This window comes from Triticum urartu, chromosome 4A, assembly GCF_056163025.1.
Source record: "Triticum urartu cultivar PI428250 chromosome 4A, HENAU_Tu73, whole genome shotgun sequence".
NCBI classification, from domain to species: Eukaryota; Viridiplantae; Streptophyta; class Magnoliopsida; order Poales; family Poaceae; genus Triticum; species Triticum urartu.
Window position 1 is genome coordinate 295,482,837 of NC_141876.1, and position 26,755 is coordinate 295,509,591.

Consider the following 26,755-nt stretch of genomic DNA (forward strand, 5'->3'; position numbering starts at 1 on the left):
AAACTATGTGCGATGCAATAATCGCAAACGGTGTTGTATGAAAACCGTCAGAAATGTATAAAACGTTTGCGATGACGGATACATCAAACACGGTTCAGGTTTTAGTTGCCTGTGTGATGAAGGGCATACGGTTCTGTTCAATTAACTGTTTGCGATGAGGAGGAACAAAAGAAATGGGCAGCCAGATGAAGGCGTGTGCGATATACAACATATGGTTCACTGGGATGAACTGTGTGTGATTAGCCAGCACAAAAGAAACGGTCAGCCTGATCAATGTGTGTGTAATGTACAGCATATGGTTCACTCGGATGAACTGTTTGTGATTAGGCAAGAGAACAGAAATGGTTCAATATAACAAGATGTGTGTGATACGCGGCAAACAGGTCTGTAATCAGAAATGTGTGCGAAGACCGATAACAACGCAGACGATTGCTTCTAATAAGACGTATGTGATATGCTTTGTCTACACAACATCTATTGGACATTGTGGGACAGGCGGTCATCCGGATACGCCATAAGGATGTGAAGAGGCATTCCTATCAGCAAGGACTAGTTATTCCACGAGTAGCTCATGTAAGAAAACTATCAAGTTAAGTGTGCTCAGGCTGGAGCAGCCATCGGATGGGCGAATGGATGGGAAGTTGTGTCGATGTTAAATTAGGTGATGGGATGGGTCATTTCAGTCAAATGACTGAAATGCCCCATTCCCTCAGCTAATTTAACCTCGAGGTCCTTGTTTTTTATTTTTTATTTTTAACGCATGTTAAAGAAGGTCTACCGCATTACTTTTTGACAATGTGCAATATGTGGCATACAGTTGATCCATCCGACCTATTTGTGATGGAATAGGCCGTGTGTGTTGTGGGCAAATGCTTGCTAGTATTCAACCGTTTGGGATTGATGAATTCATCACTGACAGGTTCCCTAGTGTGGTCCGTGTTCATCTGATCATCATCTACTTCTTGTGCTAGCTCAATGCTAAGTTTCCATTAATTGATGGTGTATTATGAACACGCCACCGTTTCCCACCATTTCCTTGCCTGTTTCCCGCCACCCTGCTATATTGCGCATACAGGGCGTGCGACGCACGAAGGCGACAAGCGCAGGCTGTAGCACATCCACCTTTTCCAAGCATCCCAACCCACCAAAGCACCGCCTCTGCCATCATCCTCGTCGACGAGGAAAACGAGCAGGCGCCACGGCCCGTCGAGGCCGAGGTGCTCCCAGCAGTTTGTGCAACCAACTTTGGTCCGCACATCCAAGCAGCCAAGCAGTAAAATACTAAATCTTTATGGCACGAAGGAAGTGGGCATCGGAGCAACTACGTGCTCTGGAGTCCGGGTCCCCTATTTTTTTCCGCTGCATCGGCTCGCCAGTGCAGGGCACCGGTGCAAGATGTAGGAACAGTTGTCTTTACCCCAGTTTTGGCATTCTATGTTACTAAATTTGTGCGTGTACACACCTATTAGTATCAATTTGCTGTCATCCAAACACTGTCGCTATGCTGTTGCAGTTATATTTACCTTCCTCATAAAATGTTCAATTTGTTATTTATTGTACATGAGTAAGAACTTGTAGCGTCGTTGTAGTTAATTATAGCTTCGGATGTTCCAAAATTTGGTTGTTGTCTCAGTACCAATTATTTCATTTGCACATTGATCTTTTTGAGAAGATATGTCATAATTAACATGTTTCTTCAGTTTTTCAAAATAAGCCTTGGTGATTTTCTATGTTGCTATAAACCCATTTCCCCTACAACTGTTACTGATCTAGTTTTAAATATTATAGGATGAACGGAAGTGTTCTTACTTGGAGTGGGTTGATCAAGAATGGCCACAGTCTTTGAAGATGTGCCTAACGAAGCTCTGGAGCATGTATGAGGAAGAAAACACATGTAGGCTTAGATAAAGTCTTGTTAACGCTGAAGCATATTTCAAGATGTGGGATAAAAAGTTGAAGGTGGAGAATGAGCTCAGGTTTTTTAAATCGGACTTTGCTAAGATGGTGTTGGTGAAGGAGGAGGCACTTTCCCAGTTGGCCCGTGCAAAACGGGTTCTTACTGAACTAAAAGCAGAGGTGGATAAGATGAGCCTGGATGATCTCGATTAGGGAAATGAATATATTGTTCTTATGAAGTTGAACTAGCTATATGTTGTACTGTGCTGTTTTCATGTAGCTACCGTACTGTGATGTTATAATATATTTATGTGCCTGATATGAAATTGGCAAACAGCTATTCGATATGAAATGTGAATTTGTGTAATACTAGAATTATTAATTGTAAACTAATAAACCTGCTAAATGAGTCATGGATCTTTGCAAACGATTCTAGGAGTAAAAGCGCTTGCGATGGATAGCCCAATGCCACACAGTTTTCTTCATCAAATCGTGTGTGATATAGTTGATAAAAGCAAACGGTTAACCAAGGAAGACTGTGTGTGATAGTTACACCTTTCAGACATGAGCATACCCATAAAACTATGTAGGATGTATGTCCGAATGGAAACGTTTTCCCTGGTTGATTGTGTGGGATGTACATAAGAACGGAAACGTATTCCTTGGATTGACTGTGTGTGATATACATATGAACGGAAATGTTTTTTTGGGATTCACTGTGTGGGATGTACATACCTACGGAAATGATTTTCTCGGATTATCGTGTGGGATGTACATACCTACGGAAATGATTTTCTTGGATTACTGTCTGGGATGTACATACCTATGGAAATGATTGGGTTTCGGTGCCTCGCCCAATCGCACACGGCCCCAGCCTGGGACCCAGGAGGGCCTATCCCCGACGATTTATGGGTCATGTGGGAAGGACACCCTATCGCACACACTCGACGTAAAGGGGTTAAAAACCGTTTGTTTTGGACCGATGCGCACCAGTGGGTCTTCGCCGTTTTCTGGAGTGTTATTCTCTTTGGTGCCAGTATTGTTGTCTTTTTGGCGACGCGATTTTGAGTGGCGCCGCTGACGTTGATGTTTTGGGGGTGCTTCGGCAGGCTTATCCTCAACCGGATTCTCCTTGTCATCGTTGCCATCCTCTTTGGGTGTGTCCACCTTGTACACGTCGTATGTGGAGGTGGCCGTCCACCGTCCAGTAAACGGAGGGTTTTGGACTGTTCGTCTCCGGCATGATCGTCCATACCGTCGATGTCTTCGGAGGCGTAATCCAGCATGTCGGTTAGATCCTCGACAGTGGCTATGAAGTGGGTGGTGGGTGGGACGTAAAATTCCCCGCTCTCAGCCCCTAGTCTGGGATGGGCGTAGTTCAGAAGTGATCCTTCCCTAATGGCGAGTGATCGCATTAAGTCCAGGGCCTCGTTTAAAGGTGAGGGTTGGACAGAGAAATGAGAGTCCGTGGGGCTGTCCGGAGTCGGAATCTCCTGGCGGCGCTCGGACACGGACCTCGGGAGTTTGGTCCTAGAGTCCGGCAAAGTGTCCGGTGCTTCTTCAGCAGCAAGCTCCATAAGTGCAAAGACTCCAGCGTGCTCTAGACTCCCGTCTTTAGACCTGTTGGCCTACTCTGGATCTAAGGCCAGGGCGGAAATTGGAGCTGCTAACCCTTTGAAGATCAAATATCCTCGGGTATCAGCGACATAGTTTAAGTTCCCGAAACCAATCTGATGACCAGGGGCGTAGCTGTCGATCTGCTTGAGGTGGCCAATCGAGTTGGCACGCAGCGCGAAGCCGCCGAATACGAAAATTTGGCCTCTGGGGAAATCTCCCCCGAAACAGTATCATTATTGATCGAAAGTTCCATCGAATCCTTTGTCAATAGCACAGAGGAGCTCTCAATGAAAGCACCAATGTCGGTGTCAAAACCAGCAGATCTCGGGTAGGGGGTCACGAACTATGCGTCTAAGGATCGAAGGTAACAGGAAGCAGGGGACACGATGTTTACCCAGGTTTGGGCCCTCTTGATGGAGGTAAAACCCTACGTCCTGCTTCATTGACTTTGATGAGTATAGGGGTTACAAGAGTTGATCTACCACGAGATCGTAATGGCTAAACCCTAGATGTCTAGCCTGTATGATTATGATTGCCTCTACGGACTAAAGCCCTTCGGTTTATCTAGACACCGGAGGGGCCAAGGGTTGTACAAAGTCGGTGTACATAGAAAGGAATCTTCATATCCGAACGCCAAGTTTGCCATCCACGTTAAGGATAGTCCCATCCGGACACGTGGGGAAGTCTTCTATCTTGTATCTTCGCGGCCCATTAGTCCGGCCCATGTTACATAGCCCGGACACCCGGGGACCCCCTAATCTAGGACTCCCTCAATGAGGTCCCGAGAAGCATCAAGCACTTCGTCGTACTTGATAGGCCCGTCAGTTTGTTGTGAGGCGGGCGAAAGAGAAGGGGATGTGGCGGCGGCGTGCATCAGCGATGGCAACGGGAGTCCATCGGTGGCGGCATCGGACGGGGGTTCATCGGCGGCGAAGTGGAGCGCCGCCGCCACCGCCTCTGTGCGCTCGGGCGGCTTGCTCTATCCTCTCGTAACAAGTGGGTTAGGGTGGGTTCCAATGGGCTAATAGGGTTAGCCCACTTAATATTTTACCTGTCCAGTGGGAGTCCACTAATGCAATTTAAGTGGGATGGGATTCTTAGTCCCACTTATTCCCACCCCACCTGCAGCGTGAGCTCAAGGTCAAAGTTTTCTTCAAACTAGTACCAGCCAGCTTTCACGTTATAGTAGCTTGTATTGGCACCTTTCAGATCCACTAGTTGATCTTCTTGGAAGCATCCATGAGAATATGTCAGAAACAGGAGGTGTGTGAAACAATTTCATCCCTGCCTTGAGCAGTTACTCCCTCCGTTCCAAATTACTCGTCGGAGAAATGGATGTATCTATAACTAAAATACATCTAGATCCAGTTAGATGACTCTACGAATAAGCTTCCAGATCAAATACAAGAAGCAGATCAACCCACGTCATTGGTTACCATGTTTAATTCAAACCGACCTAGATTAACTTGTACTACAAGTTTGTAACTCTTCCAGCCCATGTATATATACGATCAATGTAAATCATCGAGGTGTGCAATTGCAGCCCGATCATATTCTGTTACATGGTATCAGCGTAAAGTTCGATCCTTGGCCTCCTTCCTCTCCAAACCCAGACTTATTCCTCCTCCAATCCAAGCCGATCTCCACCATGACTCCCGACAAAATTCAAGCCAAAGAGAAAGAGCTCCGCCAGCGCGCCGAAGTGCTCGATGCTCGTGAGGCGGCGCTCTCCCGCCAAGTTACCGACGACACCGAGAAAAGTAAGAGTACAGCCGCTACACCACCACAACCAGCTCCCAGCCCCTCAAACTATGCTACTTATATCAAGCTCCACGTCCCAATAACCCTAGATCTCAACGCATCACTACACCAATTGGCGTGAGCTGTTCATCATTGCCCTCGGCCGCTATGGCTTAACAGCCCATGTTCTCGGCGACACCGAAGCTACTCCTTCTGACACGTCGCTGTCTTCAGATTGGGGCCGCGACGACTTCACGGGTCTCTCGCGAATATATGGCTCCATCTCCACCGACCTCTTAGGCATTGTCATGCGTCCCGACTCCACAGCGCAGACAATCTAGGATGCCATCGAGAACCTCTTTCGCGACAACAAAAAGCATCGGGCGATCCAACTGTAGGCGGAGTTCGGGAACACTCCATAGGGCGACCAGAACATCAGCGACTACTGCGCCAAGCTCAAAGCTCTCGCCGACTCTCTTACCGACGTTGGTCAGACGATCAGCGACGAGACGCTGGTCCTCACCATCCTGCGTGGGCTCAACGATGGCTGCGCGCATCTCCGATCCTTTCTCCCGTTCCAGGTGCCTTTCCCCATGTTTCTTCAGACACGATTGGCACTTATTTTGGAAGAGACGCGGAAAAATACCGATGCCAAGAACGCCATCTCCACTGCTCTGTGGGCGAGCTGCAACAGCATCATCCCTAGCGCGGGTGGTGAGCGAGCCACTCCGCCATCAGACTCTGGGGGCGAGTGCTCCGTTGGACACGGGGCAGGCTTCTCCGGCTACAACAACAACTTCTCCAACCACGGCGGTGGACACGGACGTGGTAGTGGCCGCGGTGGACGTGGTCGCGGTCGTGACAATCGATGGCAGTTTAATCCGTGGACCGGCGCTCCGACGAGGACTAATCTCCTTCAACAACACCAATAACTGGCTCCCTGGCAGCAGCTGTCGGCCCCCTGGCAGTCTCGTGCTTGGCATGCACCATCTTCAGGTCTCCTTGGCCCTCGTCCTAGCACTGCTCTGCAAGCTTACCATGCATACGGCCAAGCTTCCACCATGAACTCAGCTCACAACTCGACAGTGGACCCAGCTCTCCTTGCGACTCTCAACAATATGCAGATTCTTGTCACACATGAGTGATATATGGACTCCGGGGCATCCTCTCATATGGCATCCGATCATGGTAACTTCGACTATATTCAACCTTCTTATTCTTCTCAATCTGTCACTGTTGGTAATGGTGCAACCCTCCCAATTACACACATCAGATCATATGCACTCACTAGCACTTCTATACCTCTTCATCTACATAATATTCTAATTGTCCCACAGATTATCAAAAATCTAGTTTTCGTTCGTCAATTCACAACTGACAACTTTTGTTCAATTGAATTTGATCCTTATGGTTTTTCTATGAAGGATATTCTCACCAAGACCATGATTCTTCGATGCAATAGCTCTGGTCCTCTCTATCCAGTCTGCCCATCCACGCATGAAGCCCAAGTTGTCACCACCACACCTTCATCCGATCTATGGCATCGTCGTCTCGGTCATCCCGGGTCCCCCACCATGCCGCGTCTTCATCAACTTCAGCATATCCCCTACAATAAAGGCCACAATACATTATGTCATGCTTGTCAATTAGGAAAACATGTTCAGTCTTTGTTTTATTCATCTCAGTCTTCTATAATTCGTCCTTTTGAATGCATACATTGTGATCTTTGGACCTCTCATGTGCCCAGCACGACTGGCTATTGCTACTACATAATTATAGTCGATGATTTCACTCATTATTTATGTAGTTTTCCTCTTTGCAAGAAGTCTGATGTTTATGCCACCTTTGTTGCCTTTCATGCCAATGCCTCAACCCAGTTTCAACTCTCGGTCCAGTGCGACAATGGTCGTGAATTCGATAACACTAAACTTGACAAATTTTGTATAACGCATGGTATTATTTTCTGCTTCTCATGCCCCTATACGTCTCAACAAAATGGCAAGGCGGAGCGTGCCATTCGTACAACAAATGATGTCGTAGGTACTCTTCTCTTCCAAGCATCTCTTCCATCATTGTTTTGGGCTGAAGCTTTACACACTGCTACCTATCTCATAAACACACGACATACCACTCCACCCTCCTACTCTTCCCCTTTCTTTCTCTTACATGGTCGGCATCCCCGATACAATGATCTCCGTGTGTTTGGTTGTTTATGCTATCCCAACACATCCTCCACTGTACCACATAAACTCGCGCCACGTGCTGCCCACTGTATATTTCTTGGTTATCCCTCTCGACATCGTGGTTACCGCTGCCTCGACCTCACCACTCGCCGCATCATCATCTCTCGGCATGTCACCTTTGATGAAACTACATTTCCATATGCCCCACCTCCCATCCCGACACCCTCTACTCAACTTGACATCTTTGATCCGCAGACTTAAGTCGCGGCATCACTGATTCCTACCACGACCCACCATCCTCCTGCCACGACACCACATCCTGTCATGGAAGCCCCTACCTCATCTTCTGCCATGACAGCATCCCCACCTGAACAACCCTCCTCGCCATCTCCCTCCCAGCCCCCTTCGCCACCTCTCTCGCCGGCAGTACAGCCTCCTCCCTCTCCCGAGTCCTCACCATAACCGACCAACATCTTGGTTCCGTCACCTATTCTTCACTGTACTCGTAGTGTCACTGGCCGCCTACCACCACCCATTGATCGTCTAAATCTCACCGCTAATGTTTCCTCTCCAATCCCTCACAACTATCTCATTGCCTTGCGCGACCCCGCTTGGCGCTAGGCTATGCAGGATGAATATGATGCACTTCTTCATAATGGCACATGGACTCTTGTGCTTCCCCCTCCAGGAGCCAACATTGTTAGTGAAAAATGGATGTTTTGCCACAAATATAATTCTGATGGCTATTTAGCTCGTCACAAGGCACGTTGGGTTGTCTGAGGCTTCACACAACAGCCTGGTGTTGACTTTGCTGAGACATTTAGCCTGGTTGTCAAGCCATCAACTATACGCATTGCCCTCTCTCTCGCCCTAGCTAAATCCTGGTCTATCCATCAACTTGATGTTAAGAATGCGTTTATGCACGGCAATCTTGATGAAGAAGTATATAGTGAACAACCTTCTAGATTCATTGATGCTTGTTTTCCCAAACATGCATGTCGTCTTCAAAATCACTTCATGGTCTTAAACAAGCTCCACGTGCATGGTTTCAACGATTTTCCTCTTATGCTCGTTCTATTGGCTTTCTTGAATCTAAGTTTGCTGCCTCTCTCTTTATTTTTCATCACGGTAACCACATCGCCTATTTACTTCTTTATGTCGATGATATTATTCTCACTGCTTCATCTTCTACTACTCTTAAAACCATCATTCAAAAGCTTAGCACGGAATTCTCTATGAAAGACCTTGGTCCTATTCATCATTTTCTTGGTATATCTGTTACTCGTACTTCTTCCACTCTTCATCTCTCACAACGTCAATACATCGTTGATATTCTTTCTCGTGCTGGCATGCATGATTGGCATCCTGCTTCTACTCCTATTAACACAAAATCCAAACTCTCCGCCACTGTTGGTTCTCCAGTTTCTAATTTTTTTCAGTATCGTAGTCTCGCTGGCGCTCTATAATATATCACTCTCACACGACCAGAGAGCTCTTATGCTGTGCAACAGGTGTGCCTTCACATGCATGATCCACGTGAGCCGCATTTTCTTCTTATCAAGCATATTCTTCGCTATCTCAAAGGGACACTTGATCTCGGTCTTACACTTTAGTAGTCCTCTAATCATAATCTTGTTGCCCATTCGGATGCTGATTGGGCTGGATGTCCGGATACTCGCCGCTCTACTTCTGGGTTCTGTGTATTTCTTGGAGATAATTTAATTTCATGGTCGTCACGTCATCAACCAGCTGTCTCTCGCAGCAGCGCCGAAGCTGAATATCGTGCTATTGCTCATGCAGTAGCCGAGACTTGTTGGATTCGTCATCTTCTACTCGAGTTAGGCTGCCCTATTGCTACTGCTACTATTGTCTACTGTGACAACATTTCTGCAGTCTACATGTCATCCAATCCAGTGCAACACTGACGGACAAAACATATAGAGTTGGATATTCACTTCGTTCGGGAGAAAGTTTCCATCAGTGCCCTACGTGTTCTTCATGTTCCATCTAGCTCACAATTGACATATATCTTCACGAAAGGACTACCAACGCCTTTGTTTTTGGAGTTCAGGTCCAGTCTTCACATCAGCAACGGTTTGCCTCCTAGTTCAGACTGCGGGGGCGTGTTAGATGACTCTACGAATAAGCTTCTAGATCAAATACAAATAGCAGATCAACCCACATCATTGGTTACCATGTTTAATTCAAACCGACCTAGATTAACTTGTACTGCAAGTTTGTAACTCTTCCAGCCCATGTATATATACCGATCAATTTAAACCATCGAGGCGTGCAATTGCAGCCCGGTCATATTCTGTTACAGATACATCCATACCTATGACAAGTAATTCGGAACGGAGAGAGTACAATTTTATGGAACATGAACTGGTGAATGGGCATGTGGGGGAGGATGTCAGTGCTCAACAGATTAGGGAGGCTTGTCCTGCTGACGAAGGCAATAATGGAGATGGTTTACATGCTTCTCTGCTTTCTCAGGCGGCAACTGCGGAAGGATATGATACAAATGCACCCTTTACATGTGAAGGGATTTCTTCATATTTAAGAAGGCATGGCACAACAGGACTTGTGCAAGATTTTATGGCTTCTTTAGATGATCATGAGATTGAAGAAGAAGAAGAAGAAGAAGAACAACAAGAAGAAGAAGAAATCCATGAAGCAGCATTGTTATCACATCAGCCTGCACTTCATGATGTGGAAAGCACAAGGAGACATCTATCCAGCCAACAAATTGTCCAGCTATTTGAAACGGCTAATATAAGGCCTAAGTGGAGTGTAATTCAAGAACTTCAGGATGTACAGTTCTCTCTGTCACCCACACGTGTCTATGTACATAGTTTGAACAGGAAGCTTAGCTCACAGTCCTGCAGTATCAACTGAACATCTTACCAGTTGCGCTAATAGCTTGCTTACTGTTTGCCCTCTCTTGAAAATGTAGTCTGCAGGAATCAATGGCCTTGTCCGTTACACTTACAAACCTTGGATTCTTGAACAAGTTGGAGTAGTTAATTTGTTTTCAGACATTGGACTTGGCTCTCATTCAACTGCAATCCTCCTAAGTGCCCTTAATGCTTTGCTCATGCTGTCTTGTATAACTGCTTCAATGATGCTGATGGATATTTGCGGATGAAGGTTAACTCTGAGACTACTTGAACATCAAACATAAATGTTTACAATTAGAAAACTGTTAGTAAATTCATGATTTATTGTTGTTTAACTATCAGATAGTACTATTGTTGAGATTCCGACAGTTCTTTGAAATTAACATAGTTGCCATCTCCATGTCACCTTCAATATGTTTTCTACTGACAACTTTACAAATAAACTTATCAATATTGGCGATCGTTTCTGTCTGCATTGCAAAGAGAGCCTTGGCTCAGTGGTTGGGCATGCGGTTGTGTAGCCTAACGACCCGAGTTCAATTCCTAGAATTGACAGGTGATGCACAGGGGTTTCCCCCGTTTATTGAGGATCAAGTTTGGTATTTGGTGGAACCACTTATCCCAAAATATCTTGATACTCATTTCCAAAAAATTCTGAGGACCACGTTTATCTTGATACTCATACTAAAATGGTTGTATGCATCCTTAGTCGGTGCAGAGGCCGGGGAAGTGAAATTCTCCCCCAATTTTTAAGGCATCGATATAGGATAGTCTTTTGTGCCTCAATCTAAACAAATTTTGCTCACTCTCGCGTCGCCTCCCCGTGGTCGACTTGGGAGGGCTCCGCCGCCGCCGCCTAGTCCCTCCAGCACCCTTCTCCCCCTCCGCCGCTGCTGATGGTCGGCGTCGGGCAAAGCCCGTGCGTGCGACGGCGGCGGCGGAGGGTCTCTCCTCCCATTCCCGGATCCGTGATGGCGCGGGCGTCCAGATCTGTGGGGTGCGGCCCTCCCGACGGTGTGGCAGATCTCGGAGGCGACGGACTGGCCGCGATGCACGGGTGCCCAAATCCATGGGTGTGGGACTCCCAGCAGCGTGTGGGCTCCTGGTGGCGGCAGGATCGGTCGACGGCGGGCATGGTCAACGGCGTCGGTCGCACGGTGCCGGATCTCATCGCTCGCGGCGGATCTCGCCTCCCCGGCCTTTGTGGAGGAACCTGGACCAGGGGTGGCGGCCCCGTTAGGCATGACGATGGTGCCCTCGGCTGGTGACGTTCGCGCGCGGGGGGGAGGGTGGATGGACGGCGTCTTGACCGCGTGGGCGATGAGTCGCCGGTCGATCTCCTCCGTGCTGCAGGCTCTCTCCCGCTGCACTTGGTGGCTTACGATCGTGGTCGTCGGCCTCGGTACGTTTGCGGGGGCTGGTAGAGGTGACATCAAACCGGAGGAAACTCTGGATGACTCGTTCATCCTGATGATGGCGATGACCAGGGTCGTTGTTCTCCTACTTGCAGGCGCCGTTGAGGTCCCTGCCAGTGACAACCCAAGACCGGAGCTTCAGATGCCTTCCAGGGTTTCCGAGATTCGTTGTGTGATTTGTTTTTGCTTGTTGCATTCATCATTGCATCATGTGCATTGCATCATGTCATCATGTCTTTAATCTTTCCAACTCAACTAAATAAACCGTATGGATCTTCGATCCATTTAAATTGAGGGAACTCACATGGTGGTTTATCTTTAAAACATACCCTCCCGATATTTAGGGAGATATTATAAAATATTCCATTGTTTTGGAATCACCCATGAACCAACTTGCATATTAAATCCCTTCTCCATTTCTTCTTCAAGTTTTGACTCTCTAGCCTTGCCAATAATTCTTTTACCATTTTCCGGAGCTCTACCAAAATTCTCAACATTTTTGGATACTCCTAAAACCTCGTCCTAGTTCAAATCCATTTGAATTAAATTCAAATGAGTTTGAATTCTTATCGTTCGATCTTGCCCATTTCTATTTTCTTGGAACAAGCGCACTTTTGAGAGTCCGAGAAAATTATTCCTGTGCCCAAACTCTTTCTCTAACCTTTCTTTTCTTCCCTTTTTCTTTCTCTTTATTTTTTTCTGTTTTGAAAAGAGTAAGAGAGAGAGAGAGAGAAGGAGCCCAACAGCCAGCAGGCCTCCTGACCTTTTCCCTCTACCCACCTAAGTGGCCTAAGGCCCAGCCGCCGGCCTCTAAGGCCCATCTGCACCGAAGGTCAGCCCGGCCCATCTCGCTCGCTAACCCTAATGTCGACCGAACCCCACTCCCCTTGTTCTCTCGTTCCCTCCCGCAGCGCCACACACGATCCCCATCTCCCTCGCAGTCTCTCTCTCCCTCATCTCGCTCTCTTCCTTGCAGCCTCCCGTGCGCCTCCCTCTGCGGCACAGGACGCGCCCGCGCCTCCTCCTCACCAAGCTCCCGTCGCCCAGGCGCCCGAGGAGAGGAGCTCCTCGAGCACCTGCGTCCGCAGACGTCGCCCATCGCTGGTGCCCCCAAGTCCGCGTCGCCGAGTCCCTCGTCCAGCCGGAGCTCACCGCATCCCCGCGCCCTGCTCCTTCATGCCCGAGCGTCCCCTCGAGCTCCTCTACCTCCGCGCCCGCAAGTCCCTGTCGTTCCCCGTCGACCTCACCGGAGCACATGACCTCCTCTGCCGCCACCCGAGCTCGCGCCCGACCTCCCGGGTCCGGTGCTCGCCCGTGGCCGAAGTGCTCGTCCCCAAGTCCCTCGCCGCGCGCATCTCCTCTGCGTCCTCTGTAACGAGCAGGAGGCCGCTCGTCCCGCGCCTGCCTCATCTGTCCCCGCCTCGTGTTGCCCATTTCGCCTCTACCTCCTGTTTCTCTACATTGAAGCAGTGCAGAGGAGAACAAGCTCTTCATCGCCCGCCTCCCTGCGTTGACCACCAAGACCCAAGGCTTTCGTGTTGCTTCGTTTGGATGCGTGAAGTTCCTCTACTACTTGTGTACGACTACGTGGTTTCTCCAAGTACACCACCGGCAAGACCACACGGATTCTTGGCTGAGTACTGTACGAAATGCCAAGTACCCTTCGGATCAGCAAGTTCGACTACCATCACCATAAACTGCTTCCCGAATGATCGACGACTCGTGGACCATGTACAACTTCAAGCGCCGAACACCCGGGTAGCACAAATGCCAAGTACCCCAGAGACCACTTGGACGTCAAGTATCGTCGAACTACGAAGACTCCGTGGACGTCAAGTTCCTCGAGTGACCCTGAACATCTACGGAAACTTGTGCGACTAAGAATGTGAACCTTTACTGTCGAACCCCGAAGGACTCGGATTCGTCAAGTCCCCCTCCAAACCGGGAACCACTATTTCCGCTAACATCGAACCTGAACTGTCCAGAAACGCACGCTTCAAAGGTATAACCCCGAGACGACTGTCCGAGAACAAATGCCTGCTTGTGTTGTATGAGATGCACCCCTTTGCCTGCACCGTGTCCGTAGTGTCTCTCCCTCCCATTTTGCCATCAACTCATGGGACACCCGGTATCCGGGAGCGCCCCACCATCTTTTGCACGCATCCGCACACTTCTCCTTTGCATCGGTATCTCAATCGAGTTACGGAACCGGAACGTTGTCGTGGCACCATTTTCGTTATCGTTGTCGTGGCACCGTTTTCATTATCGTTGTCGTGGCACCCCTTTCGTTTCCGCCACGATGACAAATGCTCATGTCAACATTTTTAGAAGTTGCAAATAATTTGTTTATGTCATTCGCATCATGATAACAACATTTAAATGTTTAAATTTGTTGTTGCATCAAATTGCTAAATGACATGTGGGGATTTACAGGAATTGTTGTTTGATGTTTCCGGCCTCATTTAAAATGCCTAACTGTGTTTTTACTCATGTTTCACCTCTTGCCATGTTAAGAACATTTAATTTTGTTGGGTACATAACCGGGAGTGAACTAAATAATTGAATGTGGTGTTTCGCCAATATGCAACTAGTTGCATATTGAGCTCCACTTAATTTATAGGATTGCTTGTGCACTTTGCCATGCCATGCCATGCTTCATTAAACCGGACAGGCGTCATACTTGGTTGTGCATCATGCCATGCTTATGTGATGGTTGTTTACTATGTTGTTTGCTTCTTTCCGGTGTTGCTTCTTCAGGTTAGTTCCAATAACGTCGCGTTTGTGAGGATCCGTTCGACTACGTCCGTTTGCCTTCTTCAAGGACTCGTTCTTCTTCCTTGCGGGATCCCAGGCAAGATGACCATACCCTCGAAATCACTTCTATCTTTGCTTGCTAGTTGCTCGCTCTTTTGCTATGCCGCGATACCTACCACTTGCTATATCATGCCTCCCATATTGCCATGTCAAACCTCTAACGCACCTTGTCCTAGCAAACCGTTGTTTGGCTATGTTACCGCTTTGCTCGGCCCCTTTTATAGCGTTGTTAGTTGCAGGTGAAGATGGAGTTTGTTCCATGTTTGGAACATGGATATGTTGGGATATCTCAATATCTCTTATTTGATTAATGCATCTATATACTTGGAAATGGGTGGAAGGCTCGGCCTTATGCCTGGTGTTTCGTTCCACTCTTGCCGCCCTAGTTTCCGTCATACCGGTGTTATGTTCCTTGATTTTGCGTTCCTTACGCGGTTGGGTGTTATGGGGACCCCTTGACAGTTCGCTTTGAATAAAACTCCTCCAGCAAGGCCCAACCTTGGTTTTACCATTTGCCTCACCACCACCTACTTTTCCCTTGGGAGTCGCGCTCCCGAGGGTCATCTTTATTTTAACCCTCCTGGGCCAGTTCTTCTCTAAGTGTTGGTCCAAACTGGGCGATGTCCGGCGCCCCCTGGGCGACCAGGGTCTATGCCAACCCGACGTCTTGCCCATCCGATGTGCCCTGAGAACGAGATATGTGCAGCTCCTATCGGGATTTGTCGGCACATTCGGGCGGCTTTGCTGGTCCTGTTTTACCATTGTCGAAATGTCTTGTAACTGGGATTCCGAGTCTGATCGGTTCTTCCTGGGAGAAGGAATATCCTTCATTGACCATGAGAGCTTGTGATGGGCTAAGTTGGGACACCCCTGCAGGGTTTGACCTTTCAAAATCCGTGCCCACGGTTATGGGCAGATGGGAATTTGTCAATGTTCGGTTGTAGAGAACTTGACACTTAACTTAATTAGAATGCATCAACCGCGTGTGTAGCCGTGATGGTATCTTCTCGGCGGGGTCCGGGAAGTGAACACGGTTCTTGTGTTATGCTTGAACATAAGTAGCTTCAGGATCACTTCTTGATCACTTATAGCTTCTCGACCGTGCATTGCTTCTCTTCTTGCTCTCGTTTGCGTAAGTTGGCCACCATATATGCTAGTGCTTGCTGCAGCTCCACCTCACTACCCCTTTCCTACCCATAAGCTTAAATAGTATTGATCGCGAGGGTGTGAGATTGCTGAGTCCCCGTGACACACAGATTACTTCAAAAAGAATATGCAGGTGCCGATGATGCCATTCCAAGGGATGCGACCGAACTCAAGTGGGAGTTCGACGAGGATTCAGGACGTTACTATGTTTCCTTTCCAGACGATCAGTAGTGGAGCCCAGTTGGGGCGATCGAGGATCTTACGCATTTGGGGTTGTCTTTATTTTGGTTCCGTAGTCGGACCTTGATTGTATTCTGGATGATGTAATGCTATATTTATGTATTGTGTGAAGTGGCGATTGTAAGCCAACTCTGTACCTCTTTCTTATTCAGTACATGGGATGTGTAAAGATTACCCCTCTTGCGACATGCCTACAATGTGGTTATGCCTCTAAGTCATGCTCCGACACATGGGAGATATAGCCGCATCGTGGGTGTTACAAGTTGGTAATCAGAGCCTTCCCCAACTTAGGAGCCCCCTGCTTGATCGAATCGCTGGCGTTGTTGAGTCTAGAAGAAAATGTTTTGAGTCTTATAGGATTATATATATCGGAGAGTAGGATTCTTTTTACTCCTCAGTCCCTTCGTCGCTCTGGTGAGGCCTCCTGACGTAGAGTTTGACTCTTCCCTCCTCAAATTTCACGATTTTTTTAGGATCACGCGGGTATCTTGGAATCGTTCTGATGGTTTTGTGACGAGAACATTGTTCTTGGTGCCTCCTGGCATTTAGGGTGGTGGCACTGTCCCGGGGAGTTGAGATCCGAGGTGTTGTCGTCACAATTTTATCGTTGCAGTTCTGGAATACCTGAGTTCGCCGACATCGAAAATCTCTTTTATGCAGTTGTTGGTGAGATAACCTCGACGCCACCTAGTACTGGGGCGGGAGTTCGGGAGTATTGCCATAACTCATATAACGGATTCTTTTCTAAGGTTGAGGTAAACGATTTCCGAAGGTTTCTTGGTTATGTGTTGAAGGATGGATATAGCTAGATGTAGGATTTGCTAGTTTTGGGTGAGATATTATGCTTCCCCTGTATCCCCAACACCTGATTGCATAACCAGAAAGTTTCGGGAATTTATAAGTGGGAATTCAAGTAGCTCCTAGGATATCTTTCCGACAGATGCATGATATGAGATTGGGGTTCAACGTCTAGTGGTCCGCCTATCCACGGTTGGTTTTACAGTGTTCTCGTTCTGTCTTAAAGAGTCCTTGGCTATGCTGACTCGGGGACGCTTCGTATGTCATGTGCACTGCCTTGTACATGATGGTGCTGTACGATCGAGCCCGTGTGGGCCCCACCACAAAAACTTCGGACGAAATCTCTATCATATGTTTGTTCTCGCTTATTTTGCAAGCCAATCCTTTGTTTTGTTTTGATTGTGGTATTCGAGTTGCTTCGAAGTCAAGTGTTGATTCCATGCCTTTTTGCTCAGCGATGCTCTCATATTTCTATGGGAGTGCTAATCCTTTTCGATCATCGAGATGGTCATGCCAATCCTTTTCAATCGGTGTGTTTCTCTTCAAGTGGATCCGATCATTCCAACATTCGCGAGATCAATTCTAAGTCTTCTCAACGGTGTTTGTTTCATCCATTCCAAGTTGCCTTTGTTTTTCCCTCCCTCCCACCCTTTTTCTTCAAGGACTCAGATTCCTGAATCAAGTATCCATCTTATGGATGTGAAGACTCTTCATTCTTGTCTTTCAATGTTTTACCCGGCGGTTCTCATGAAGATGCTCTACAAGTTCATCATTCTTCGTTCTCTTTCTTCTCCGGTGGTGTCAATTCAAGATTTGTTGATCACATCATTTTCCTCGTTTCAAATGCTTTTCCCATGCCGATGCACCTCATAATCATTCCCCGCTTGCTATTCAATTGTTTCGGAGTGCTAAAGATATCTCGAAGATTCATGTTTCCACTCTGCTTTCATTCAAGCTTCAAGCCATTTAATTCAACTGGCGCAATCTCTCTTTTAAATCGTTCAACGGTGTATCTTTTGAGTGGGCCCTAACCCACAGGTCTTTTCCCAGGTTCTTACCTGACTCTTCTAATTTTTTCTGGAGTTATTTTCAAATTCATTTCAAAGTTTGACGTAAGAATGAGTTATCATCAGTCAAATGCCTTCTCCAAGATCTTTCAATTCTTTTCATCGTTAGTTCAACCTTTCGAATTTCCATTCCGGAGTGCCTCAACAATTCATGGTGGTGTTTCCCAACGTCATTCTCTGCTTTTGAAGACTGAAGAAGAGTTTCTCTTAAATCTTGCTCCGTTCTCATGAAGATTCATGGTTCTAGCTTCTTGCCACCCTCTCATAACTGTTTTCGATTGCGCGAATTCTTTTCATCCATCTGGAGCATTTTCGGAACCTTTGTCAGTTTGATTCTCCGGAGCCCATCATCTCAGAAGATTTATTCATTCCAGCCTTCAGCTCTCGTTCTCCAAATCTTACCGGTGCATCATTCAAATATTCTCGAATCAGCTCGTGATCTATTCGTTCTTATGTATCTAAATTCTCTCAAGTATCTTCTTTCGTTTTCCAATTCTTCCCGGTGAATTGTGTCTTTGCTACTTTCTTTTTCAATTCTTATGGTGGTTCATTAATGATTTCTCTTCGTTCGCTATCATATCAATTCATTCGTTGTTTCAATCCTACCGGTGGTTCGTCAAAGAACTTCTCAAGTTTGCGCTATATTTTTCCGCAATCCTTTCCAATGAGAACGAGTAGTATGCCAAATCCATTGTGCCATCAATTTAATTGATGAAGGATAAGAATAATGCAATTATTATTCTTGTTTCATAGAGGAAATTTAATTCCTTATTCCGGAGGCTCATCAAATTCTCGGTTTCAATTGTTTCATCTTTTCTTTTCCCGGAGCTCCAACCTCTCTCAATTATATCATCACGAAGATCCATCTAAATAATTACAAGGCTTCACCTTGTGTTTTCAACTTCTCTTTCTTTTTATCAGCATTTTGTTACTGGAGTTCTTCATGGAGGCTCTACTTCGTGGTTCGTCAAGGATTCTTTTCATTGTTCTCCAAGATTTCTCTCGAAGTTAAGATCTGCCAAGCTATACTCAAAATTAAACGTGGTGCAAAACACATGTTTTGTTTTGAGGAGATCAAGTATTCCTCTTCTTGCATTCCGAAGTGCAATTCTTTCTACCGTATCATTTGAGGTGGTGTTATGTCATTCTTGATAATTTCCCACTGTGGTTCATGATTCACATGTTGTCAAGAATGAGATATTTTAAATCCATCAATCTCTTCGTTGGAGTTATCTTGTGTCTTGTTTCACCTGAAGCCTTCCCTAAGGATTGTTTCTATTTATGGTGCTCATAAATGACCCAAGTTCTTTATTTATCCTCCCGGTGAAATAAGTTTCTCGTCTCCTTGTTGATATCAATCCAATCTATTGTTTCTGTTAGTGGCAGAATTTTCACTTCATAGTTTTGAGATGTTATCCATAAGCCCACTACAAGCTTACTCTTTTCGTTGTTGGTTTTCCAACAACTCCGTTATAACCTTCTTGTAAGGGTGCCTTCCAAGCTCATTTGTGGCAGAAGTTGGCATTTTCAACTCCATTCTTTTATTACAATGATCTAGTTTCTATTCTTTTGTTCCGGAGGCATTGTGATGTTGCTATCTTCACTCATCTTCTCGGGTTGTGAGCACCGTGTTCTTATCCATTTTCAATCGGAGTGTCGTGTCCTTCATTCAAGTTCTCTCATCTTATCAAGTTATACCTCCCTTCTCAACCGGAGTGTTGTCGTAATTGATCTATATCGTTCATTGTAATTCTCGTTTCAACTGGAGTGCTTGCATGTACTTCTTGTACATTGCAACTCTTTTTCTTATGTATTTCAACCTACAAGGTTCTAGTAATGTTCCTTGTTCCTCGTTTCTAGCGGAGTGTTTTCAACATTATTCATCCACATTGCATTCTTTCTTTGAATTTGTTCAACCTCGCAAGGTTCTTTGGTTTCACCCGTTTGTCAAAGAAGCAACTTAGCTTTACCTCTTCTCTTCCTCTTCAGTTTCCCTCCGGTGCCATCCTAGATCTCGGGACGAGATCCTCTTGTAGTGGTGGAGTGTTGTGACGCCCCAAGACCGGAGCTTCAGATGCCTTCTAGGGTTTCCGAGATTCATTGTGTGATTTGTTTTTGCTTGTTGCATTCATCATTGCATCATGTGCATTGCATCATGTCATCATGTCTTTAATATTTCCAACTCAACTAAATAAACACTATGGATCTTCGATCCATTTAAATTGAGGGAACTCACATGGTGGTTTCTCTTTAAAATATACCCTCCCGATATTTAGGGAGATATTATAAAATATTCCATTGTTTTGGAATCACCCATGAACCCACTTCCATATTAAATCCCTTGGCCTTTTCTTCTTCAAGTTTTGACTATCTAGCCTTGCCAATAATTTTTTTACCATTTTCCGGAGCTCTACCAAAATTCTCAACATTTTTGGATACTCCTAAAAACTCGTCCTAGTTCAAATCCATTTGAATTAAATTCAAATGAGTTTGAATTCTTATCGTTCGATCTTGGCATTTCTATTTTCTTGGAACCAGCGCATTTTTGCGAGTCCGTGAAAACTATCCCCGTGCCCAAACTCTTTCTCTAACCTTTCTTTTCTTCCCTTTTTCTTTCTCTTTATTTTTTCTGTTTTGAAAAGAGTAAGAGAGAGAGAAGGAGCCCAACAGCCAGCAGGCCTCCTGACCTTTTCCCTCTCCCACCTAAGTGGCCTAAGGCCCAGCCGCCGGCCTCTAAGGCCCATCTGCACCAAAGGTCAGCCCGGCCCATCTCCCTCGCTAACCCTAATGTCGACCGACACTCCCCTCGTTCTCTCATTCCCTCCCGCAGCACCGCACACGATCCCCATCTCCCTCGCAGTCTCTCTCTCCCTCATCTCGCTCTCTTCCTCGCAGCCTCCCGCGCGCCTCCCTCTGCAGCACAGGACGCGCCCGCGCCTCCTCCTCACCAAGGTCCCCGTCGCCCAGGCGCCCGTGGAGAGGAGCTCCTCGAGCACCTGCGCCCGCAGACGTCGCCCGTCGCCGGCGCCCCCAAAAGTCCGCGTCGCCGAGTCCCTCGTCCAGCCAGAGCTTGCCGCGTCCCCGCGCCCTGCTCCTTCATGCTCGAGCCTCCCCTCAAGCTCCTCTCCTCCGTGCCCGCAAGTCCCCATCGTTCCCCGTCGACCTCTCCGGAGCACAGGACCTCCTCTGCCGCCACCCAAGCTCGTGCCCGACCTCCCGGGTCCGGTGCTCGCCCGTCGCCGAAGTGCTCGTCCCCAAATCCCTCGCCTGTAACGCCCCGAACACACCCGCCGGTGGTCGTTACTCCTGGCGGTATCTAGACTGGCCCCACAGATCAATACTAGTCTTTTCTGCGCACTTTGTCCTCACTCATGCGCAGCCGCCAGCCTCTAAGGCCCATCTGCACCGAAGGTCAGCCCGGCCCATCTCCCTCGCTAACCCTAATGTCGACCGACACTCCCCTCGTTCTCTCATTCCCTCCCGCAGCACCGCACACGATCCCCATCTCCCTCGCAGTCTCTCTCTCCCTCATCTCGCTCTCTTCCTCGCAGCCTCCCGCGCGCCTCCCTCTGCAGCACAGGACGCGCCCACGCCTCCTCCTCACCAAGCTCCCCGTCGCCTAGGCGCCCGTGGAGAGGAGCTCCTCGAGCACCTGCGCCCGCAGACGTCGCCCGTCGCCGGCGCCCCCAAAAGTCCGCGTCGCCGAGTCCCTCGTCCAGCCAGAGCTTGCCGCGTCCCCGCGCCCTGCTCCTTCATGCTCGAGCCTCCCCTCAAGCTCCTCTCCTCCGTGCCCGCAAGTCCCCATCGTTCCCCGTCGACCTCTCCGGAGCACAGGACCTCCTCTGCCGCCACCCAAGCTCGCGCCCGACCTCCCGGGTCCGGTGCTCGCCCGTCGCCGAAGTGCTCGTCCCCAAATCCCTCGCCTGTAACGCCCCGAACACACCCGCCGGTGGTCGTTACTCCTGGCGGGATCTAGACTGGCCCCACAAATCAATACTAGTCTTTTCTGCGCACTTTGTCCTCACTCATGCGCACCCAGGAGCAACTTCCCGGTCGGTCACCCATCCTGACACTACTCCAAGCTGAGCACGCTTAACTTTGGAGTTCTGTCCGAATGAGCTTCCGGAAAAGAAGGAATTCCTTATTGATATGAGTAGTCTATCATCCCTAATAAGCCAGGCCATCACATACACCCCCACTCAGAGGAACCGACGTCCTCGTCGGGCAACAGGAACGTTCCCTCTTGGCACATACGTCTGTGCTTCCAGTCCAGTACATGTGCCATGTCGTGTGCCATGACGGGTCACAAACGTCATGAACAACATGACCAAGCACCTGTCCGCAACCATCCGTGTAACCGCGAGGGTCGGCTCTGATACCAACTTGTAACGCCCCGGACACACCCGCCGGTGGTCATTACTCCTGGCGGGATCTAGACTGGCCCCACAGATCAATACTAGTCTTTTCTGCGCACTTTGTCCTCACTCATGCGCACCCAGGAGCGACTTCCCGGTCGGTCACCCATCCTGACACTACTCCAAGCTGAGCACGCTTAACTTTGGAGTTCTGTCCGAATGAGCTCCCGGAAAAGAAGGAATTCCTTATTGATATGAGTAGTCTATCATCCCTAATAAGCTAGGCCATCACATCGCCGCACACATCTCCTCTGCGTCCTCTGTAACGAGCAGGAGGCCGCTCATCCCGCGCCTACCTCATATGTCCCCGCCTCGCGTTGCCCGTCTCGCCTCTACCTCATGTTTCTCTACATCGAAGCAGTGCAGAGGAGAACAAGCTCTTCGTCGCCCGCCTCCCTGCGTTGACCACCAAGACCCGAGGCTTTCGTGTTGCTTCGTTTGGATGCGTCAAGTTCCTCTACTACCTGTGTACGACTACGTGGTTTCTCCAAGTACACCACCGGCAAGACCACACGGATGCTTGGTCGAGTACTGTACGAAACGCCAAGTACCCCTCGGATCAACAAGTTCGACTACCATCGCTGTAAACTACTTCCCGAATGATCGACGACTCGTGGACCATGTACAACTTCAAGCGCCGAACACCGGGGTAGCACAAATGCCAAGTACCCCAGAGACCACTTGGACGTCAAGTACCGTCGAACTACGAAGACTCCATGGACGTCAAGTTCCTCGAGTGACCCTGAACATCTACGGAAACTTGTGCGACTAAGAACGTGAACCTGTACCGTTGAACCCCGAAGGACTCGGCTTCGTCAAGTCCCCCTCCAAACCGGGAACCACTATTTCCGCTAACATCGAACCTGAACCGTCCGGAAACGCACGCTTCAAAGGTATAACCCCGAGACGACTATCTGAGAACGAATGCCTGCTTGTGTTGTATGAGATGCACCCCTTTGCCTGCATCGTGTCCGTAGTGTCTCTCACTCCCATTTCGCCATCGACTCATGGGACACCCGGTATCCGGGAGCGCCCCACCATCTTTTGCACGCATCCGCACACTTCTCCTTTGCATTGGTATCTCAATCGAGTTACCGGAACCGGAATGTTGCCGTGGCACCATTTTCGTTATAGTTGCCGTGGCACCGTTTTCGTTATCGTTGCCGTGGCACCCCTTTCGTTTCCGCCACGATGACAAATGCTCATGCCAACATTTTCAGAAGTTGCATATAACTTGTTTATGTCATTCGCATCATGATAAAAACATTTAAATGTTTAAATTTGTTGTTGCATGAAATTGCTAAATGACATGTGGGGATTTACCAGAATTGTTGTTTGATGTTTCCGGCCTCATTTAAAATGCCTAACTCTATTTTTTTTACTCACGTTTCACCTTTTGCCATGTTAAGAACATTTAATTTTGTTGGGTACATAACCGGGAGTGAACTAAATAATTGAATGTGGTGTTCCGTCAATATGCAACTCGTTGCATATTGAGCTCCACTTAATTTGTAGGATTGCTTGTGCACTTTGCCATGCCATGCTTCATTAAACCGGACATGCATCATACTTGGTTGTGCATCATGCCATGCTTATGTGATGGTTGTTTACTATGTTGTTTGCCTCTTTCCGGTGTTGCTTCTTCGGGTTAGTTCCAATAACATCGCGTTTGTGAGGATCCGTTCGACTACGTCCGTTTGCCTTCTTCAAGGATTCTTTCTTCTTCCTTGCGGGATCTCGGGCAAGATGATCATACCCTCGAAATCACTTCTATCTTTGCTTGCTAGTTGCTCTCTCTTTTGCTATGCCGCGATACCTACCACTTGCTATATCATGCCTCCCATATTGCCATGTCAAACCTCTAACCCACCTTGTCCTAGCAAACCGTTGTTTGGCTATGTTACCGCTTTGCTCAGCCCCTCTTATAGCGTTGTTAGTTGCAGGTGAAGATGGAGTTTGTTCCATGTTTGGAACATGGATATGTTGGGATATCTCAATATCTCTTATTTAATTAATGCATCTATATACTTGGTAAAGGGTGGAATGCTTGGCCTTATGCCTGGTGTTTTGTTCCACTCTTGCCGCCCTAGTTTCCGTCATACCGGTGTTATGTTCCTTGATTTTGCGTTCCTTACGCGGTTGGGTGTTATGGGGACCCCTTGACAGTTCGCTTTGAATAGAACTCCTCCAGCAAGGCCCAACCATGGTTTTACCATTTGCCTCACCACCACCTACTTTTCCCTTGGGAGTCGCGCTCCCGAGGGTCATCTTTATTTTAACCCCCCCAGGCCAGTGCTTCTCTAAGTGTTGGTCCAAACAGGGCGATGTCCGACGCCCCCTGGGCGACCAGGGTCTATGCCAACCCGACGTCTTGCCCATCCGGTGTGCCCTGAGAACGAGATATGTGGAGCTCCTATTGGGATTTGTCGGAACATTCGGGCGGCTTTGCTAGTCTTGTTTTACCATTGTCGAAATGTCTTGTAACTGGGATTTCGAGTCTGATCGGGTCTTCCTGGGAGAAGGAATATCCTTCGTTGACCGTGAGAGCTTGTGATGGGCTAAGTTGGGACATCCTTGTAGGGTTTGAACTTTCGAAAGCCGTGCCCGCAGTTATGGGCAGATGGGAATTTGTCAATGTCCGGTTGTAGAGAACTTAACACTTAACTTAATTAAAATGCATCAACCGCGTGTGTAGCCGTGATGGTATCTTCTCGGCGGGGGTCCGAGAAGTGAACACGGTTCTTGTGTTATGCTTGAACGTAAGTAGCTTCAGGATCACTTCTTGATCACTTATAGCTTCTCGACCATTCATTGCTTCTCTTCTCACTCTCGTTTGCGTAAGTTAGCCACCATATATGCTAGTGCTTGCTGTAGCTCCACCTCACTACCCCTTTCCTACCCATAAGCTTAAATAGTCTTGATCGCGAGGGTGTGAGATTGCTGAGTCCCCGTGACTCACAGATTACTTCAAAAACCAAATGCAGGTGCCGATGATGCCATTCCAGGGGATGCGACCGAACTCAAGTGGGAGTTCGACGAGGATTCGGGACGTTACTATGTTTCCTTTCTAGACGATCGGTAGAGGAGCCCAGTTGGGGCGATCGGGGATCTTACGCATTTGGGGTTGTCTTTATTTTGGTTCCGTAGTCGGACCTTGATTGTATTCTGGATGATGTAATGTTATATTTATGTATTGTGTGAAGTGGCGATTGTAAGCCAACTCTGTACCTCTTTCTTATTCAGTACATGGGATGTGTAAAGATTACCCCTCTTGCGACATGCCTACAATGCGGTTATGCATCTAAGTCGTGCTCTGACACGTGGGAGATATAGCCGCATCATGGGTGTTACACTGCCCTCCGCCCCGACCCCACGCCCAGGTGAAAACCCTAAATCTCCTTAGATTGGGTGGCGGCGGCACTGCGTTTGTCATACCCTTCTTGGAGGCGCCGCCTGGGGCGTTTAGGTGCTCGGTTTGAGGAACTGCAGGCAGAGGGGATGGGACCAGTGGCATCAGGTGGTGTTCCGCGTCGGAGGATTGGCGTGGCATCTGGCACGTCGACAACGGCGGGTCTCAGCGGCATGGAGCAGTGGGGTCTCGACGGTGGGCGTGTGATGATGGACGAGCGCGGGATGGTGGCGTTGTTTGGCGTCGTGGTGGCGTTGACGGCAGCTAGACCGTGCAAGGTAGATGCAGCAGTACAGCACTGAAGATGGATTGGTGGCAGGTGGCTGCGGCAGCCTCATGCACGGCAGGCGTCCTGGTTGAGGAGTGCGTCGGACTGGTGGATGCCCTATACCCGGCAGACGTCCTGGTTGGGACCTCAGGTCTTAGATGTTAGGTTTGGCTGCGAGGTCTGTTTGGTATTAGGCTCAGACTATCAGCATGCCTACATCAACTGGATAGGAGTAGCGACAGATGTTGCCTAGACGGTGACTTTAGTTTTACTATTGTATGACTTTGTAAGGTCTTGTGTGAATAATTAATAAAGTGGTTGCATGCATCGTCGAGATGCAGAGGCCGGGGGTCCTCCTCCATTTCTAAAAAAATACATGAGAATAAGCTCATCATGTTGTGCTCATGATTTTGAAGATGTGATTTCTTGCATGTTCTGCACAAAACTCCAGATTAAGACCTTTGTACATTTATGCAGGTATCTTCTCCTTGTAAGTTGTAACTACCCCTATCCTAATGTTGTCCCTGAGTACAATATGTTTGTCCTCCATAGTGAATATGGGATCTTTGGCGCAAGAAATCCTCTTCCACCTCACATTAACCATTTGCCTCTGCTCTTATGTTATTGGTTTGGGAGCACACTGCACTGATTTCCAACATGGTATACACACCTGAAGAAGGAACATGCAGCTGATTAATAAGTTTACTATATTAATCTTTGCCTAATTTGCCATCTTTTCTATTTTTAGGGTCATATTATCTGACTCATTTTTGTCAAGGAGAAAGCAAACAACCAATCTACTCTCCAGTACAAATCTACACTTTTTTCTTTTCTTTTGTTGAAGAAT

At 47.9% G+C, this 26,755-nt stretch overlaps 1 pseudogene; it reads left to right on the plus strand.

The window, feature by feature from the left end:
• Positions 1 to 9,809: 9,809 nt before the first annotated feature.
• Positions 9,810 to 26,582, plus strand: LOC125554676 (monosaccharide-sensing protein 2-like; annotated as a pseudogene).
• The last annotated feature ends 173 nt before the right edge of the window (positions 26,583 to 26,755 follow it).